Source organism: Micrasema longulum, unplaced genomic scaffold (genome assembly GCF_059751315.1).
Source record: "Micrasema longulum isolate JH-2025_06_02 unplaced genomic scaffold, ASM5975131v1 h1tg000049l, whole genome shotgun sequence".
NCBI classification, from domain to species: domain Eukaryota; kingdom Metazoa; phylum Arthropoda; class Insecta; order Trichoptera; family Brachycentridae; genus Micrasema; species Micrasema longulum.
The window spans coordinates 45181-65372 of NW_028277256.1; the positions used below are offsets into that span (position 1 = coordinate 45181).

Genomic DNA, 20192 nt, shown 5'->3' on the forward strand with positions numbered 1-20192 from the left:
TTAAAGAAATTACAATAAAAAAACGTCATAAACATTCCATTCTCATAGATTTACTTCAAATAACTATCTGAAATTTGCGTATTCAAGCTGCAATTTCTGTTTGACTAATTACACGACTCAAAAATATTTGGAGTATGTCTAAATGTTTGCAGACAAGAACTAGATTTCACTCTTTAGTAAGTTTTTAAGATTAACATATTACAACAGATGTAAAGAACATTTTAGAAAAAGGAATATGAGATTCTGGGCATTAACAGAAATAATGACCTAAAATTTGGTTGGTAAAATTCATAATTCTTTCTATGTTCAAACATCTTTATTCCGTAAATTCTTGCATCTGTTGATTTTTGTGAAGTTAAACAGCTGAAACCTTTATTGATGCTAATGAAATGATTTAAATGCCATGACTTCCGTATTTTATTTTCTAAAATGATCTAAATCTCTGTGGCAATTATGTTAATGTTTTTAACAAAAAAGTATTTTGATAAAACAATACTTTATTTTCATCATTCCCTTTCCACACCTTATGGTGCACAGGGCACTGCTTTGGAACACAAATCGGTAAGATGATCAGTCGTACTCTTCAGGTACCAGTCCAGAGACCATAAAATATTCTGGAGGGAAAACATAATTGCAAATCAATATTTATATTTTATATCAAACATTTATTTATTTTATTTATTTATTTATTTATTTTACATAAACGGCAGAAATTGCCTTTAACATATATTGAACATAAATATGAAAAAAAAAAAATTAAAAAATACATATATAGAAACATAACAAAAAATTATAAAAATTGCATAACTATAACAATAGTAACAAGCAGGTAAATACATAAAAGCAACCAAAAATAATAACGAAATAAATACATAAATATGAAAAAACAAAAAAGGAAAAAACATTTTTAAATAAAAAGAAAAGTTTAAACATGTCGGGAATCGAACTCAAGGCCTCTTGCATGGCAGGCAAACACGCTGACCATTGCACCACGAGGCCGACAAAATAGGTACTTTATTTTAGTCACTAAAAACTGCTATAAAATGCGCAGAATGAGATCTTTTGAACACGAGTTTTATAATTAATACATTTTATTTAAAATGAGAATAACAGAAAATAAATTAAAATAAAATTAAACCTGATAATTTTGTTGTTTTCTTCTCCAGTTCTTCCAATTTACCTAATCTAACGTAACCTTAATTAATCTAACTAACCCAAATAAATTAATAAAATTTAAAAAAAATAATTAACCTTACAAAATGAATATGGGCGGAATGTGTCTAAAGTGGCTATTTAAACCAGCCAATGACGGGTCATAAGCCTTGTAAATGCTTTCTCTAAAATATTGCCTTCTCTAAAATGTTCTTCATCTTTGTTGTAATATGTTAATATTACAGCTACCCAGGGAGTTAAATCCAGTTCTTGTTAAAACATTGCTGATTAAACTAACTGGTAAAATAAGCCATATAATTATTTTAAGTATTTTCAGGTGTTGCCTAATTCTACCACATGAATCTCACCTACATTAATGAAAGGTTTAGCTCTTTAACGTTAAAGAAGAGTTGAATAAATGTAAATGTGTTAATATAGGCAAAATGTTACTAACTGTGTAAAGTGGCCACTTAAATCAGCTATTGACAGGTCATAAGCCCTGTAGATGCCTTGACTTCTATATTACCCTAACCTTAATGTTCTTTATCTTTGTTAAAATATGTTAACTAAAGAAGCATAGGTTAGTTTATGGTACAATTTTGGGACGGTTTCAAGGAAAAATAATTACGTTTTTTCATGCAACTCGTTTTGTCTTTGGCGAAAACACAACAATAATTTATTTAACTTTACTGATTCGTGCAACTGGCTTCTCAGAGACTTACAACGAATTGCAGATGCATTGTTAGAAAGCCTGAAAGCTTATTCGACGTAGCAGGCCATCTTTCAAAATGATTACATGGCAGAATGACGCACGAGTGACGATGTTTCGGCTTTCGGCTTATGGTTTACTGCATTTTTTCGATGCATTTTATTTTCTTTCGACATCTCGAGGCGGAAGTGGGACTCCGAGAATTCTGTCCAAAAAATAACTGGCCAAATGTCAAAACGCTGCGTTGCCTAACAAAAACCACACTCAACGTTTCGCGCGCCCGGCCATTTCGAAAGATCATTGAAATAATATTAATATACGAAAGATGCTGGTACCGGAAAGCTCTCGGAGTAAAATAATTCTCTCCAAAAATTAGGAACATTGAATAAAAATAAAACGAGAAAGGGCTATTTTTTCAATAGGAAACTAATATTGTTAATTTTTTTTTTTTTAAATACTCATTTTGGGACAGTTGCAAGGAAAAACAATTACGTTTTCTCATGTATTTTCTCACCCTATTAAACCTATTAAGCTTATTCCCTCCCTCCATTCTCTCCACTTTTTTCATTATTCAATCAGTCCATGTTTATCCTAATCAATGCATGTTTGTCCTAATCAGCATGTGCTTTTTAAAATGCACATCGTGTTGGTTTTTTTAATTTGTGCAACAACTATGGTGAAGGTATATAGTGGGTTTTGCATGTTAGTTTGCATGTTGGTTTGATCGGTGTCCTGACAAAGAGACGGGTGCGTCTCGAAACCGGTAGATATGGAAAAGTCGGTAAGTGGTCGTTTACAAATATTTAATAACATTTATTAATATTGTTATATTTCAATTGGAATTTTCTGAAACCACATAAGTCATTTATTAACTTATTGTCAAGCCATTCAACTTTTTTAAATTACTTAATTCTCTACCCGTCTAATTTAAAAAAAATAAATTATTGTTTAACTTTTTAATAAAATCACAATAAAAAAGTAGACGCTTTCATACATCATAAAAGTCAGTGTATAGTTTTTTAAAGATCCCTTAAAACTGCTAATGTTAAATTATGCGGTTCTTAAATATTACGATTGTTTTTTTTTCTTTTCAAGCATAAAATTTGCAAGTCAACTGATTTTTATAATTATTTTCATAAATATACACTAATCTATAAATCTACATCACATAAATAAATAAAACATAGAATTCAACAACACATAAATAAATACAACAATGAAGATGGATTGGAATGGGTTAGCTTGAAGTCTTATATGTTAATCGGGTTTTTTAATATATTGTAAACCAATATTTTTTTGCTCTCGTTTGTCTTTGCTACATAGTTTTATGTAATTTTTGTCCAGTTTCATGTACAATTTTTTCTTCACATAACCGTTGTAAATGTAAATATAATAACATATTTATATTTATATTTAAATAAACAAGTTTTGATTCAGTCTTCATATTTTCGGGCATCGACTATTTCAAAACTTAATTTCTTGATCGATTTTTTTAAATTACTGCCGTATAGTAAACAATTAACTGCGTATTTGTTTGAATGAATTAAAAAAAAAAAAATTAAAACGCTCAAAAAATAATTTTATTATAATATAATAATTTTGTCATAACACAATTATTATTAATTTTTATGTCTTGACTTGTTGGAAAATTTTGTGTCAAGTCTAGACTCTTCTTCTATACTAAAATTATTATATTCATGAATATCATGACACATCAATATCCAAAATACATAAATTTATGTATGGCAAAAAAAATACATTTAAGTTTGTTAATAAAACATGGTGAAGCAAGCAAAAAGCAAAAAAAAAAAGTTTTTACTTTCGATAGTAAAAATAATTCATAAAAAAAAATAGGAATACATTTAGGTATACAGTATAATATATATTGTAAAAATTAAGTAAACAGATAATTTTATGTTTCAATTAGCAATAGTTTATTATATGTTGGGTTTCTGGCACATGTTAGTTACTACAAATTTTCCAAAAAAATAATATGTCTTCATAAATGGCTTCAAATAATCTTCATTTAAAAGATTAATAAAAAAAAATCTACTATAGAGTATAGAAATACAAAAAAATATATTTTATAGTATCTAACTTACAGTTTCATTTGAATAGTTGATTTGGGATGATTTTTTTACTTAAAAAGTTCAATATGTACTAGTATTTCACAACTAGTCAAATGTGGTTACCAACTTGTACCAGAAACCCGACAGTATTAAACTATTCTCATATTTGTTTTCTTAATTTGTAATCATCTTGATATGGCAAGGAAATTATTCATACGGCTCATTCTTTCTGGCTGCGATACGATCCCACTTGCTATTTAATGATGCTTACACTTACACACACCTGAACACTTACTCCCACACAAATATACACAAACACACCCTTTTGATGTCTCACAATTTAATATGTATAATATTTATTTAGAAACTTCGCTGGTCTGTCTTTAAACCGTATTATTTTTATGTTATTATATAATTTTTGACTGTTTCTGTAAAATAAATAACGTACTGTGATAAAAAAAAATGTCAGTGGTTTCTTGGGTTACATCTTAAGGGGCATATTTTTTATTCACTGATATACGCGACCTACATAGATTCAACTATAAACATTAAGAAAACACATATATTAAAATCAACAGCAACATCAAAAAGACTTGTGCGGAGATAAAATTTCCATTCAAATGATTCCAAATACTTGGATCTTTTTATACGGGTTTCAGTTCAATGATTCGCAATTGCTTGGTTAGGATATGCCTATGGGTTTGTTTGAATGACTGGGGAAACTTGTAGAGCCTACAGAAAATGCACTTGCACACACACACATGCACACGCAAACATACATACACAAGTGCAATCTCGTTGGAATGTGTTGGTTGGTGATTTAGGTATGTTATTATGGTAGCATACATTGTCAACCTTTAATTGATCGATTTTTGCAAAATACTCTGGAAGAAGGATACGGATCTAGACGTTTATTATAAGGCTTACATGTCTTTTTTTTCAAAACAAAATTGATATTTAAAGTACTGACTTTGGAACCTGCCATGTTCAATAATTTAACTAAATATTTATTATGGAAATAAAAAACAAGTGATACCATAATCTACAAATTTGTGAAAACCAGTGATTGGTTTTATCGCATTCGCAATCTTTTACTTAATATCTACTTCTTGTAAAATTATTACATACATTAAATTTGCCCACTGGTTCCAGAACAAGATTGTTCTTTTGTCAAGGCATTAACATAAACTAACACTAGTGTTACCTAATATAATATCTAGGTATTTTATTTCTTGTATATTATACAGGGTGTCCAAGGAGTCGACGTCGAGCCGGAAACGGATGATAGAGCAAGTCATGTTAGTTGAGAAAAAAATGTTTAAAAAAATCCAAGTCTTATTTTTTAATTATAGGCATTTAAAAAAAAAAACAAGAAAACCAACACCCTGTGATGGTCTTTAAACTCACGTTACTACAAATCTTTACTTTATTTCAATTTTATTTTCATTATGTAATTCTAAATAATGTTTCTGTAAATTGTAGTCCAAAATTTAAAACTAACTGCTCTAGCTTATAACAAAATGTTACTTTTTGCCCAACCAAGTATTCAAAATCAACGCTACGCCCTATTTCAACTGACCGTACTGAAAAAAAATATACTACGCTAATTTGGCAGGTAACTTTAAAAGTTGGCGCTTTTAATAAAAATTCCTACTCCTAATTTTGGACTACAATTTACAGAAACATTATTCAGAATTACATAATAAAAATAAAATTGAAATAAAGATTTGTAGTAACGAGAGTTAAAAGATCATCACAGGGTGTTGATTTTCTCAATTTTTCTTAATGCCTGTAATAAAAAAAATTAAAAAACTTAGATTTTTTTTCACATTTTTCTTACAACTAGCATAACTTTATCCGTTCTATTATACGCTCTATTATCCGCTCTATTATCCGTTTCCGGCTTGACGTCGACTTCTGGGACATCCTGTATATGTAAAGTATATGTTATTACACGCATGAACCATAAATGCATAACATTACTCAGAAAAGAATACTAGGGTTAGAGTAGATATTTGATTGAATAATATTTTTAATTATTTTTAGTTAAGGACTTATTTAAACCATTCATTCGGTTATTAAAATGGAAAGATGGACTGCTTTTTGAATTTCCAGTTTTTCATAATTATCTAACTTTAAGCGTCTTTTATAAATACGTAAGACGTTTAATCCATTATTATAAAAGTTATTATGTCTTGAGTAACATTTACTATTCAGCCGGATGCTCCTTTTTTTTTTTTTTAATTTCACCCACATGATAAAGGTTTCAGGTCTTTTACTTCACAAAAGTCAACAGATAGAAGAGTTAAGGAAATGTAGATGTTTAAATATAGGCAGAATGGCGAATGTTGTACAGTGTGTAAAGTGGACACCTAAACCAGTCAATTACAGATCATAAGTATATGCTTTGACTTCCATATTCTTTCTCAAAAGTGGTTTTCCTCTGTTGCAACAAATTTAGATCTTTATAACTCCTAAGGGAGGAAATCCAGCATGTCAACAAACATTTGGACTTACTAAAAGCATTGTTGTATAATTTAGTACTTGGCCATAGTGACGAAGCGTTTGCGTTGCAACGCAGCGCGGACGCGGAAGGTGACATCTTGCCGCGCCCGCGCGCTTACTATCGACACTTTACTTTATTGAGTTTGAGTTGATCGCAGCCGCGCCGCGCCGCAAAAGCCTCGCCACTATGACCAAACACTCAACTAGTGCATTATATATCAAGTCTTGCATTCTATGTAGACTTTTGTGACTAAAGGTTGACTACCCCCGAGATATAAGACAAACAGGTACCACTCACACTCACATTCACACTCACACACACTCCTCGGGAGACTAGCGGGCCCCGAAACTGCAATTGCCGGTTCCTCGCAACTAGTTGCACATAGTTCGCCACATGATCTATAGGGTAACCATGCAATACAGGTGCTCTGGTTATTATTTTTTCAATTAACATCTTTTTTTATTTTATTAACTTCTACGCACTTTTTTGTTTTACTAATACGGTATTTATTTTTATTTTTTATTTTATTGAAATAAACAGCACTTAGTGCCTTCTACGTATTAGTTGCATATACAATAAAATACATTCATGTAAATGGAATTATAAGTAAAATATAGTATTTAAAACAAATTTTTACTAAACCGTTATTTACAAATAATAAGGGAGTTCAAAAAAGATACATAGTTTGAAAAATATATAACCAGTTATAAAAATACTTAAAAAGTAAAACATTTGGTAAAATAATTATTTTGAACCGGTAAAAAAGTAAAAAAGCTATACATATTAAAAAAAAATAAAACAATTTCGAATAACACTAAACGGTATCACCCAAAAAAGATACATAATATTATTAACACTAAACGGAATTTTTTTAAATTTTTAACTCCATGTATTATTATTTTAAACTACTTCTGATGTAGCTAGTATAAATATATATATAAATACAAACTGATAAAAAAAAATGAAAAAGAGAAATATTCTGTACTTTTAAATAAAATCAAGAAAAGAAAAGAAAAAAAAACATAACCAAAGAAATTTAAACAATTTAGAAGAATACTAAATGATGAAAAAATTGTTATCTAGAACTATTAGGTACTAGCTTCTCTTACCCATGAAACACAGGTGAAGGGCCGTTCTATATAAACTAAACTCATATGACAAAACGAGTAGCATGAGAAAACGTCATTATTTTTTCTTGCAACCTTCGCAAATTGTATTAAAAATCAACATAAGCTTGTTTAATTTGGTTAATTGGAAGAAATGGAGAAGAAAATAACAAAATTGTCAGGTTTCATAGGTACGAAGGTTTTCACGGTCACTGTTATCAATTTGTTTCTTTTTTGGGTGATACCGTGTGTGTTAAGGTTACTCTGAAGATGGCTCCTGCAATGGTAGCCGAAACGTCGAAATAAATTCAACATACACGGTATCACCCAAAAAAGAAACAAATTGTTATCAGGTTTGATTTTATTTTAATTTATTTTCTATTATTCCCATTTTAAATAACATGTATTGATTTTGAAAAACTCACATTCAAAAGATCTAATTTTTTGCATTTTATGGCAGTTTTTAGTGACTTAAATAAAGTACCTATTTTGTCGGCCTTATTGTGCAATAGTGGCACGTTTGCCTACCATGCAAGAGGTCTCGGGTTCGATTCCTGACATGGTTAAAATGGAATATTCATTTAAAAGAGTATTTTCATAATATATTAGTTCAAAGTCTCTGGACTGATACCTGAAGCGTAACACTGATCATCTTACCTTCAAGTTACAAAATGATCAAGATACGCTGCGATTAGTGTACCATTTGTACCAGTGTAGTACCCTATGTGCCATTATATACAAATAGGCAATGATGATGATCTACTTATATGCGCATCATCTGTAATGTATTTCAGTATCATCATCATTATCGGTTCTTGAATCTATAGAATATCTGACTGGCCTAAACCCTGAACCCCTTACGTTTTTTTTTCTCGTTTTCAAGTATTTTATTTCCTGCCAAATGCAATATATAATAAAACAATTTAATCAATATTTTGGTACCTGCACCAAATGGTGCATAGGGCACTGCATCGGTACGCAAACATTTTTGTTACATTTATGTAAGATGAAAAGTGTTAATTAAATGTTTGACCACAAAGTTAATGCTTTGAATGTTAATAATATTAATATTAATATTACTATGAAATATTACACCATAATATAAAAACACATTAGTTAACCAATATTTTGTGTCAACCGTTTCAGGAATCGAACCAGAGACCTTTTGCATGGTAGGTAAATGCAAAGGATAAATGGTAGGTAAACTACGAGGTGGGCATTTGTTTACCTATTTAATCGGGTTGTGGTCTCATGGCTAGTGTCGCGAACTCATGCATCAGAGATCTATGGTTTGAACCCCACTTTCCCGCAACTTTTTTCCCATATTCAAATAAAGAGATATTTACAAATCGTTGAAAATGGCATCCCAAAAAGAAATATCGTCATGAGAGCAGAAATATTAATTTATTCCCTTATAAATATATATAAATATTTATTTATTGTCAATTAATGGAAAAATTTTATTTTATAAGTTTGTAAAATTATTTAAAAACAATGTTTTGCGTATTTGCTTATTATGTCTAAAATTTCGGGGTCAATCCCTGACGTGGATTAATAATTTTATATCATAAAATGTGGGACATAATACATTGGAAAAGTATAATTATTAACGTAATTTTTATTTTCGTTATTATTCACACAAAAATTTTAAATTTTGGAAATGGAATTTACTTTCCATTAAGATGTTGAAAAGGTTATTTATCTCTTCATATATGTTAAATATGATTAATCCTAAATTCGCATCAATGGTATATATTATTGATGATCACTTCAGGATGAATGACCCTTATTAAAATTCCTTCCTGGCTTAGTAGTATTTAGGGGAATTAATCATTATAGTTCTTAGCGGGTAACCTTTAAGGGTATTTAATTACTGCGAGAAAAGGATTGCCTCTCGCCACTTGTTACAAGGGTAGGGAGAGGGAGGTACAAAGGATGAGGGTTGAGGTTTGAAGGAATGTTCGATATTTGAAGTGAGTGGAAAGGTCCTGAATTCGGAATCAGTGCGGTTTTTAGCGATACTATAAATTAATTTAATATCCTACCTTTATTATGCTTCCCGTTAGGATTGCGAAAAGGAAATTAAATCGAGATATTCTACTATATTACGATATTTTCTAAAATTTCTATAGTCGTTTTAACGCATATTTTTTTTAATACGCAATCTATGCAGTTTTAGTGTATCTGTCCAGAAAATTTTAGTAGTAATATTTTTAATAGTTTTCTTTTAACTTTAAAAACGTAGTTTTCCTATTATGCCAGAGTTCCCGGGTTTAATAAATGCAATAAAAACAACAAGTGAAAATATCATTTTAAATTTAATGATTGAATTTGAATTATTAAAACTGAATTATTTTAACTACTTCAACAGAAATTCGTAAAAAAAAACAAAAATTTTCGTCACAATCCATAATAAAAGTTATCTAAAAATATGAATATAAAATTTTTCTCACAAAAAAAATGACTTTAACATTATGGATAATTTATGAAAACTCTGTTAACTTCTAATTATTATTAACGTTATTTGCCTTTAAATGTAGATTTAAAATTCTCTACCATAAAGAAGTAACCATGGCAGTAACATTCAATTCAGTTCAGGAAACGAAATTATGTGATTGTGTGGTTTCCAAAACATCGCAGCTTTTGAACCAAATAAGATAATTTCAATATATAAAGAAATTTCAATGTAAAAGAATAAATTAATGGACTTACTGAAGTAATTATTAAAATAATTTCAACTTTAAAAGGCATTTTTACGACAAAACTGGACATCGGTATTTGATTCACGTATAAAATAGCTCTGCGATAATTTATACATTTTTAACTTTAAAACGTCGAAAATTGGACGCCTATGTTTTATTCTCTACTGTACAGAATTTAACTCGAATATAATTTTTGAATTAGTAAGGTACCTAAGTCGTTAGAGTGTATTTTTTACTGTCTTTGCTTTTTGCTTGGCTTAAATCGCTAAAATCAGCCAGTCATAAGCCCAGTAAATGTCTAGAATTTCATAGAATAATAACAATAAATGTTTATTAATCATAATAAAAAAAAAAACCCAAAGACATGTATGACTGAAAGGCGGTCTTATTGGCACTGGAAATTTCTTACAGTCTAACCAGTAAAAAAAACTTAAAATACAATGATTATAATAATGAAAATTACATTTTAAAAAAAATTGGAAAAAATTAAATGATAAAGTATGAAATTAGTTAAAATGCTTAATGCTGATATTATTACATTTAAATTAACTCTGTTTTATTTTCCAAATACTATCTTTTATGAAAACTTTAAACCCTTCAGCAATTTTAGAAACTATTGATTACTAGATACTGTCATTCGCACATAGAGTTTAATAATCAGTAATATTTATTCTGTAAGAATAAAGCAAAGTGATGTAACTAATATCTAACTTTTAACACCAGCAAGTAGATGGCGGGCTTAGTGATTCTTTGAAAGTTTTAATAGATTTTTTAGAAATAACTTTTTCCTACTAAATTTGTTGCAACAGAGACAAAAACAATTTTGAGAAAGGAATATGGAAGTCTAGGCATTTAAAGGGCTTATGACCTGTCATTGGTTGGTTTAAGTGGCCACATTACACACTGTGTAACATTCACCATTTTGTGTTTAAACATCTACATTTCCTCAACTCTTCCATCTGTTGACCTTTGGGAAGTAAAAGAGCTGAAAGCTTTATCATGGGGGTGAGATTCATCCAGCTGAACCAATTCACCTACTTAGCAACGCCTTAAAATAACTTTCAAATTTTTATACTTCATCTTATACCAGCAGGCCTATTCTGTCACAATTTATTTTCGTAAGGTCGTTCGTTCGTCATATTTCCATTTCACTCCAAAACAATCTAAATTATTTCGCTTTTCTTCCCTCTCATACGATATGAATGAATTTACGAAACGATTTAGTTACATTTAAAAGCCACAATTAGTTTAATCAACAATGTTTTGTGTATGTCCAAATGATTGCAAGCAGGCTGGATTTCCTCCCTAGGCAGTTTTTATTATTACTAAGGAGGAAATCCAGCCTGTGTGCAAACATTTGGACATACTTAAAAAAAAAAAAATTCATCTCTAATTTACAATTTTTTTTAAATTTTCTTTACTCGGTTTAAATTTTTTGGAATTCTGACTGTTCGTTGCCATTTTAAAAAAAACTTTTCAACAATTCTATTTTTTATTTGGTCATTTACTTTTTTTCTTATCTCTGTTTTTCATTTTGTAACATTTTTATGAATGTTTCAAGTGTTGCATTTTTGGAATTTCTTCATGTTTATTACACCATAACACTATTGTTGTTATTATAATTTATTATAATAGTGTATATTTATAGTATATATCGAGGCTTTACTGACAGAATGCATTAAGTAATTTAAACAAGTTCCGAGATAATCGCATTTAAAGCCTTTTGTATTATTTCAACGCATTATTTCTCCCCCAATTTTCTTTTATATGTATTTTTTTAAAAGCTTTGAGAGGGTAATCTTTGTTCTAGGCAAAACATTTAATTTGAAACCAAAATCTTGCATCTATATAAAAAACTATTAGAAGTGTATACAGACTGTTGACTTAATGCATTCTGTTAGTATAGCCTCGATATATAATATATGCAACTTTAGAATGGGTATTTTAGTATCTAGTGAAGCTGCTATTATTATTTTATTATATCTTCTTTAGTTTTTTTGCCAATAAACGCCGTATTTCGAAACTGAACTGAACTGATCTCAAAACATCGTTGATTCAACTGTTTCCCAGTTTGAATTTTGAGTAGAGAACTCTTTCAGTTGGCGAATTTCTACCGCTCGCCGAATATCGCAACGTCAGCGCCGGTGCAGCTAGTAAGCCCACTTCCCGTGTATTAGTGCATCCGTGTAGCGGACTAGCACCTGCATGCGTGTATGCCAAAAAAACTAGATTGCCCACAATACAAATTTGCCAAAACGAACCTCGGGCGAAAACCGCACCTTAACCAGCACCGCCCAAAGACCACAATCGCCCGCGTTGCTCGCCACTTTTTCGAAAACTCAATCTCTCAGCTCTTGCGTCAGATTGCCGGTGTACCAAAATTTAGTACACAAAAATGTCGAACGGGAAAGTTGCAATGATTTATGTAGAAATAAATACCTTCGGTCGATTTCTCTATCCTTGCATGTGTGTGTGTGAGTGTGTGAGAGGGTGGGTAAGTGTGCGGGTCATTTTTGACTGTGCATTATGTACCGAACAGGTAGATAATATTTATGTACGCAAGTAACGCGTATAAATGCATTATTTTAATATACATACAAATTTAGGTTCTGGAAGCGAAGCATGGAGTTGGAAAAAAAGGGACGAAAGTAGACTGAATGCTGTTGGAATGCGATCCCTCAGGCGAATGTGCGGAAAAACAATGTATGATAGGTGCCCTAATGTCGAAATTAGAGCAGAATGCAAGGCTGAGTTAAGCATTATCGACAAAATGAAGAAAGGTCTTTTGCGATGGTTCGGTCATGTGGAGCGAATGAATGATGAAAGAACGGCTAAAAAGATTTATGATGCGAATGTGACTGGTTGTAGAAGTCGAGGAAGGCCGAGAAAGACATGGCATGATCAAGTACAACAAATTCTTGAAAGTGGTCATGTGAAAAGTCGGAATAATCGACGTGCGTGCATGAGAAGATGTATGAATGTGAAGGAAGCAAAGGAAGTGTGCCAGGACAGAGTGGTGTGGCGTTCTATCCTCTCTGCCTACCCCTCTGGGGAAATGGCGTGATGGTTAGTTAGTTAGTTAGTTAGTTATGTTTGTAGCCGCTTATCTCGGAAAGTAATCGATGGATTGACTCATTTTTTTTACAGAACATTGCACTTTAGCAGAAGAGTGTTTCTATGTACGAAACAGAACATTCTACGCGTATTTAGTTGACTCATCATTTGTCATAGTTAACAAGTACTGAATGACAGTTCTACCCAGTGCTGCCATTTTATTAATTTTAGCTAAAGTTACAATTTTCTTTCCTTATCTTCTACAACACTATCCCAGCAACGCAAATTCAGTGTTTCTCGGTAAATGTATAGTTGCTAGACTATTTTGATTTACTCCCCTAATAATTCATATCAGACAAAGCCACAGCGAAGCGTGGCTGAGTTTATCAAATTTCCTTTAATACCATAAACAGTTGCTTAAATCACTGTACAAAATAAGATATCATGAATGATAAAAATATTTTTTTTGTGTGCAAGTAGTAAATTACGGTTACTCCAAATATGATGAAATTTAGTTTTATTACTTTATCAAAACTAAATTTTTACGTCCTCTATTGCAATGTCAATAGAAATTCTTCCTAATTTCTTCAATTAACACACATATTTTTTTAATTTACTCCACACCACATTAAAGGTAAAGGACAGAAAGAAAATATACAGTAGTTAGCAAAGAAAACTCTAAATAATGTTTTACAGGAAAAAAAATAGTACCGCTGATAAATAAATAAATACCTATTACAACAGTGTTTTGAGTATATCCAAATGTCTGCGGACAGGCAGGCTGAATCTCACCCAAATAATAAAGGTTTATAGCTCTTTTACTTCACAAAAGTCAACAAATGTAATAATTGAGGAAATGCGGATGTTTAAACATAAGTAGAATGGTGAATGTTACACCGTGTGTAAAATGGATACTTAAACCAGCCAATGACAGGTCGTAATTCCCGTAAATGTCTAGAGATTTATATTTCCTTCTCAAAAATTTTAACCCTCTCTGAAAAGTTGAGTTTTTACAGATACTATAGTTTACCTTTAAGATACAGGTTTACATAAGTAAGGCACAACTAACATATCATTACACTTACAAAATATTATTTTCAGCTGTTGAAAAAATAAAATCAACGTTCTCACGACTTTCTTAAATATTTATAGTTTAGGGCCGTTTTTAGTTTGTCGTTAAAAACCTTATTAGAAAATAGGGAAAAATAATAAAGTTTTGTCTACAAGTCTACATGAGGTGATTATGTTTTTATAATTACTTTAGTTTATTTTGCTTAATATTTTCACTGTGATAATAAGATTAATAATAATAATTAGGTTTTTATTTTCTTACTATGTTAACTTTGTTAAATAACTAATTTAAGGCATGTTTCATTGAACTTAATAAAATAAATTAAGCTACATTCTTTCTGGCTGCTATACGATCCCACTTGCTATTTAATGAGGCTTACACTTACACACACCTGAACACTTACTCATACACAAATACACATAAACACATCTCTACACTCACTCTCATACAAATACACATGAACACACCCTTTTGTTGTACCACAATTTAATATGTATGATTTTTATTTAGAAACTTCGCTGGTCTGTCTTTAAACCGAATCGTTTTTATGTTATTATATCATTGTTGACTGTTTATTTCTGTAAAACAAATAAATAAATACTTATTGTTCCTTCGGCACGAGACACGAGGAATCATTATTTTGTATTTAAAAAAAACGATATTGTAAAAGTATAAATAAATATTATATCCTCTCATACCAACACTTTTGCTAATTGGGAATATTTTGTACAATTTTTTACATCTAATACATAAATAAATTCATGTTTTTTAGTTGAATTTCATTTTTACGAGTATGTGAATAGGTAAGTAATATCTTATTTCGTGTTTTGACTGATTTCATAACATTTAGATAGAAGGCTTGAATAAAAAAAAACTAACGCAATAAGTTAGAAGATTAGTAGACACTAATACATATTTGTGGTTAGGTCAGTGCAAGTCCCAGCCTAGTGCCTACGGACCCGCCATGTTTTCAAAAATGCGCGGGCGCGAAACAACTTTCGCGCGCACGGCGATGTTTGGCAATGGACGCCATGTTTCTTCTCGAATTTTGAACTCGGCCCTAAAGGGCAAAGAACCCTCACGGGTGTGTACATAATTCGGAATCTCCTTTTTTTGGCGCTCAAGTGTAGAATAAGCGGAAAATGAGAGAAGCAACAATAAGCACTAACGCTTTGTTTGACGTTTGACCAAAGGCAATTTTGTGGTCAAAGCACTCGAAACCACTATTCATGATTTAAGATGATTTGAACCGCGAAAATTTGCATTCAAGCATCGGAATTCGCATCTCAAAACCAGATTTTGAAAATGCATTCTTTAGCACTTTTTGTTGGACATCTATTCAAAAAAATAATTTAAGGAAATTTACAGCACAGGAATTGTCATTATAGGTAGGTTAGGATAAGTACAAATGAAATGCGATACTATTTTTTGTTTCATTTATATTTTGAATTCATAAAGGCACAAATGCACAAACAATTATTTTTTTAGTTTTTTTATTTAGATTCTCCTTATTTAGATATAACTTATGAAACATTATGTGCATTGTTAATTATTATAAGTTTAAAAACATTTTTAGTCTAGTATTAAGTATCTCATACCGTTTAAAGTAGGTTTGAGGTCTAAGATTGGCATAGAAGGAATAGATAGACTTCTTCTTAAAAAAATAAAATGAAATTTTCTCGATTGAAATTTTAAAGAACTATTCCTTTTAAAAAGCGTTTTTATACTGTAGTATTTTCTGAATTCCCATCCGAAGCGTAAGACTAATCCATCACGCTCTTTTTCTTCTAAACACAAGAAGAAGAAAAACGAAAACATGGTCATTAAAAATTATATGTTTTAACAATGTATTCAACCTGTAATAATAAAAATACACGTCAAACAATAAAAAAAAAAATAATAACATTAATTTTCAGGTGATCAGTCTCACTCTTTAGGTGCCAATTAATGAAATATTGCAGTACCTTCTAAACAAACATTTCATGTCTACCCTCATAGAAATCGAGTTTGGGATCGCATAGGCAAACGCGCCAACCACTACACTACCAGGCAATCTTATCTCCGCTAGATTTTATTTTTCAGTATTTCACACGAGAGTTACTATTATAATGATAATAATTATGGATAACTTATGAAGCGCCATTTTTGTAATATAATACCTCAAGGGCGCTTTACGAAGTGATTATATAAAGAATAAGATTATATAAATTTTATTTAAACTTTTTAATTTAAAAAAAATAATGTACTTTGTACATTATTTTGTCACCACATGCTAAGAATTTATTCCAATGATTTAGAGAACAAGTGGGTTTTAAATTTCTTCCGAAACATCACTTCACTCTCACAGTTTCGGACCTCGGCTGGGAGAGCATTCCATGCCGTTGGGCCTGCGACCGCAAATGCGCGTTCGCCAAATTTAGTGCGCTGTTTGCGTAGAGGTAAAATAACTTTTCCTTTTGACGTTGATGTAGCTGATCTAAGCGTAAAACGTCTGTCAGCTAGTTTATCTGGAATGCAAAGTTCCCTTAGATATTCTGGAGCAGAGTTGTGCAGTGATTTATACATAAGCCAACAGAGTTTGTGTGATAAATGTAGCCAGTGTAATTCCCGAAGTAGTGGAGTGATAAAACTGAACTTAGAGATTCCAAAAATAAGTCTCGCTGCGGCATTCAATACAGACTGTAAGCGAGTAATTTTATTTATTGGTAGACCTGCGTAGATACCATTACAATAATCGACTCTTGACACTACAAACGCATTTATTAATTGACGGGCGGCATCAACTGGCAAATTTTTGCGTATGCATTTAATCTGTCTCAGCTGGTAAAAGCATGAACTTATCGTTCTACTAATTTGAGTCAAAAACACTAGTCTAAGAATTATTAATCGAAAATACAAATTGTTATAAATGTTTTTCATAGGGTACAATTTAAATGCATATGCTGTTTGTGTGTAGTTAAAAAAAGTATACAAATCTAAAATAAAAATATTATTTCAAAACATTTATTTTTACAAAAATATTATAAGTACCTATGTCATTTGCACTACCTAATTTGTGTTTCTACTATGCTAAAATTAGATGTATATGCTAAATTCAAATAGGATATCTCCCATGTTTCAAGCAGTCTTTCAATAGGGCTTTAAAAAAACCCGATGCATATCCTGTGAAACAAATCGGGAACCTTAAATGTCTGGTCCTAGTAGGTACATTAAAGTGCATTCCTTGAATCTGAAGCCTTATACGGTATAGAGTATAGATGTAGTGGTTGCATTTTTTTATTCTTGTGCTTTAACAACATCAGAGATCAGAGTCAAATTAGGGTATTTGAGATAAATATAATTACGAAATAAAATATGTAGATAAATGATGATGATGTTTTTAAAGCAAAATTGTCGAAAATTTCCTCTACAAGACGTTGTATTTGCCTTTACGATTCACACATTGGAAAAAATGGAAACAACTTGAGTTACTCAATTTTTTTTTCTTCAATATGTTTTTGAACATAAATTTTAAACGTAACACTTTTTATTTTATAAACATATTACAACAAAGATGAAGAACATTTAATAGAAGGTAATATAGAAGTCTAGGCATCTACAGGGCTTATGACCTGTCAATGGCTGGTTTAAGTGGCCACTTTACACACTGTGTAACATTTACCATTCTGCCCATATTTGAACATCTTTATTCTTTCAATTCGTTCATCTCTTGATGTTTGTAAAGTTTAAGAGCTGAAGCCTTTATTTATGCGGGTGAGATTCATCTAATTAAATTATTTCACCTACATACTAGGCAACGCCTGAAAACTATATTTTTTTCAATTTCTATTCTTCTTCATGGACCAGGCGGATTTATTAATAATATTTTTCGTTTGTCTGAATTTTTGTAGACAAAAACTGGATTCAACTCCCTGGGGAGCTATTAATAATGAAATATCACAACAGAGATGAAGAACATTTTAGAGATGCCTAGACTTCTACATTACCTTCTCTAAAATGTTCTTCATATCGGTTCCCCTGGGAGCTGAATCCAGTTCTTGTCTACAAAAATTTGAACCAACTCAAAATGCTGTTTTTATTTTATTAGTTAGTTGGAATAAATTGCCACTTGGAAATAAGGAATACAAGAAATTAAATGAAATATATGAATAGCTAACTTATAAAACACTTTTTTGCTATGCAAAAACCCCAAAAGCGCCTTACAAACGTGATTAAATGCAGTTGGTAGTGATTTTGATTTGGATTAAGAGAAGATGTAGAAACTGAAATCTTGCTTAGCCAAGATATCAATTTAAATTTATTTTTGTGTTTTTTTTAATATTTTTTATTTCCTTTTTTAATTACTATAAAAAAATACCATATTATCTTTTACAGAATATTTTATTTTTTCTTTCTTATGTAATATACAAAAATATTATAACTGACCATTATTTATTATAGTAGCGAAAATTCATTAACATTTTCTTGTATACCCATGAACAGGCAATGCCTTGGTGGGATTTTTTGTTTACTATTTTTCTATTAATATGTATTTCATTGCTATGTAATTATGCTTCATTTTTTTTAAATTCTGTTTTATTATTATGTTTATTGTAAAAAAACAAAAAAAAAAAAAAAACAATAAAAAAAAATATTTAAAAAAAAAATTTTGTTTGCTAAAAATTTTATTTTTGTTGTAAAGCTTATAGTCTTTTAGATTTTCAGAATCATCGATCCTCTCCACAGTTTCACACTTCTGACGGGAGAGCATTGCATGCTATTGGGTCTGAGCCTACGACTCTCAATGCACGTTTGCCGAACTTAGTGACTGCTTGGATAATTGCATTATCTGCATCTGAAAAATACAGTTCTACGAGTGTGAAATTTAGCCAGAATCCTAGTCGAGTGTTTTCGAATCGATGGCCGCTACCAGGTTAAAATCCTGAAAAGGGTAATCGAGTGGAGAAAAAAACCATTCTTGAGGTCTTGAGATCAATTCCTGGGAAGATTGACGTAAAATATTTATACGTAATGTAGTTTTTACAGAAATATTTCACTGTCCCTTATCTGGGAATTGAAGTGAAAGACTTATCGCCTTACTTTTTATTAACATATTATACGCTGCATTTGATTTTATAATGCAGTGCCCTATAGACCATTGGGTGCAAAAAGGGGTTCAATGATTTTAATGATGATTTCAATTGCTGTAGATGTAGCTAACAGTGGCGAGCCGTGATTTATTTAATAGGTAATCTATTAAAAATGTTCATTAATTTGTACTACATATAAGTACTAACATAACATGTAAGTAATGTAATTATAAATGACTATTTTTTTGTAATTCTGTGAAAATCAACTCAACAATTATTATTAACCACGCGATAAACGTAGTTTTATTCTACACTATTTATTACAATACTTGCACAAAAGTTTATTAACAAATACCACAATGACATTCCGCAGATATTTCCATTATGATCTGTCATTGACAGTACTGTCAAGACTTGAGCACTGGCCGACTTCTTTTAAAATGAATAATGCCTAAAACGGCCACTGCGAACGCCATCTGTCCTATGTGATACATAATATGTCAACGGTATCCCATCAAAGAAAAATAGTCCTTCGGAAATAATGTTCAAAATACTAGTTTCCAAATCGAGAATCTTCTAAAAATATTTGTAATCTGCGAGTTTGTTTTAGTACTAAAAAAGCCGACTTGGGTTAAAGACGAAAAATAGAGTGTATTTTTTTGTATGGAAGAATAAGCTGAGGTAATCGGCTAGTTTCATCGTTCAGTAAGAATGGGCTGGGCGCGCTTCATAGGTATTTTTTTGTAGAAAGAT

General features: G+C 30.7%; 1 long non-coding RNA gene across 2 annotated transcripts in view; it reads right to left on the reverse strand.

The window, feature by feature from the left end:
- Positions 1 to 531: 531 nt before the first annotated feature.
- The window catches only part of LOC148285173 (uncharacterized), a 32047-nt gene continuing 12386 nt past the window's right edge, over positions 532 to 20192 (reverse strand). The window contains exon 3 of one of the 2 annotated variants that reach the window (XR_015822696.1): positions 532 to 614. This is a non-coding gene — a long non-coding RNA (uncharacterized LOC148285173). Of the gene's footprint in view, positions 615 to 19038; positions 19205 to 20192 lie in introns of those variants that run through there. The other variant, XR_015822695.1, reaches the window with a different exon arrangement.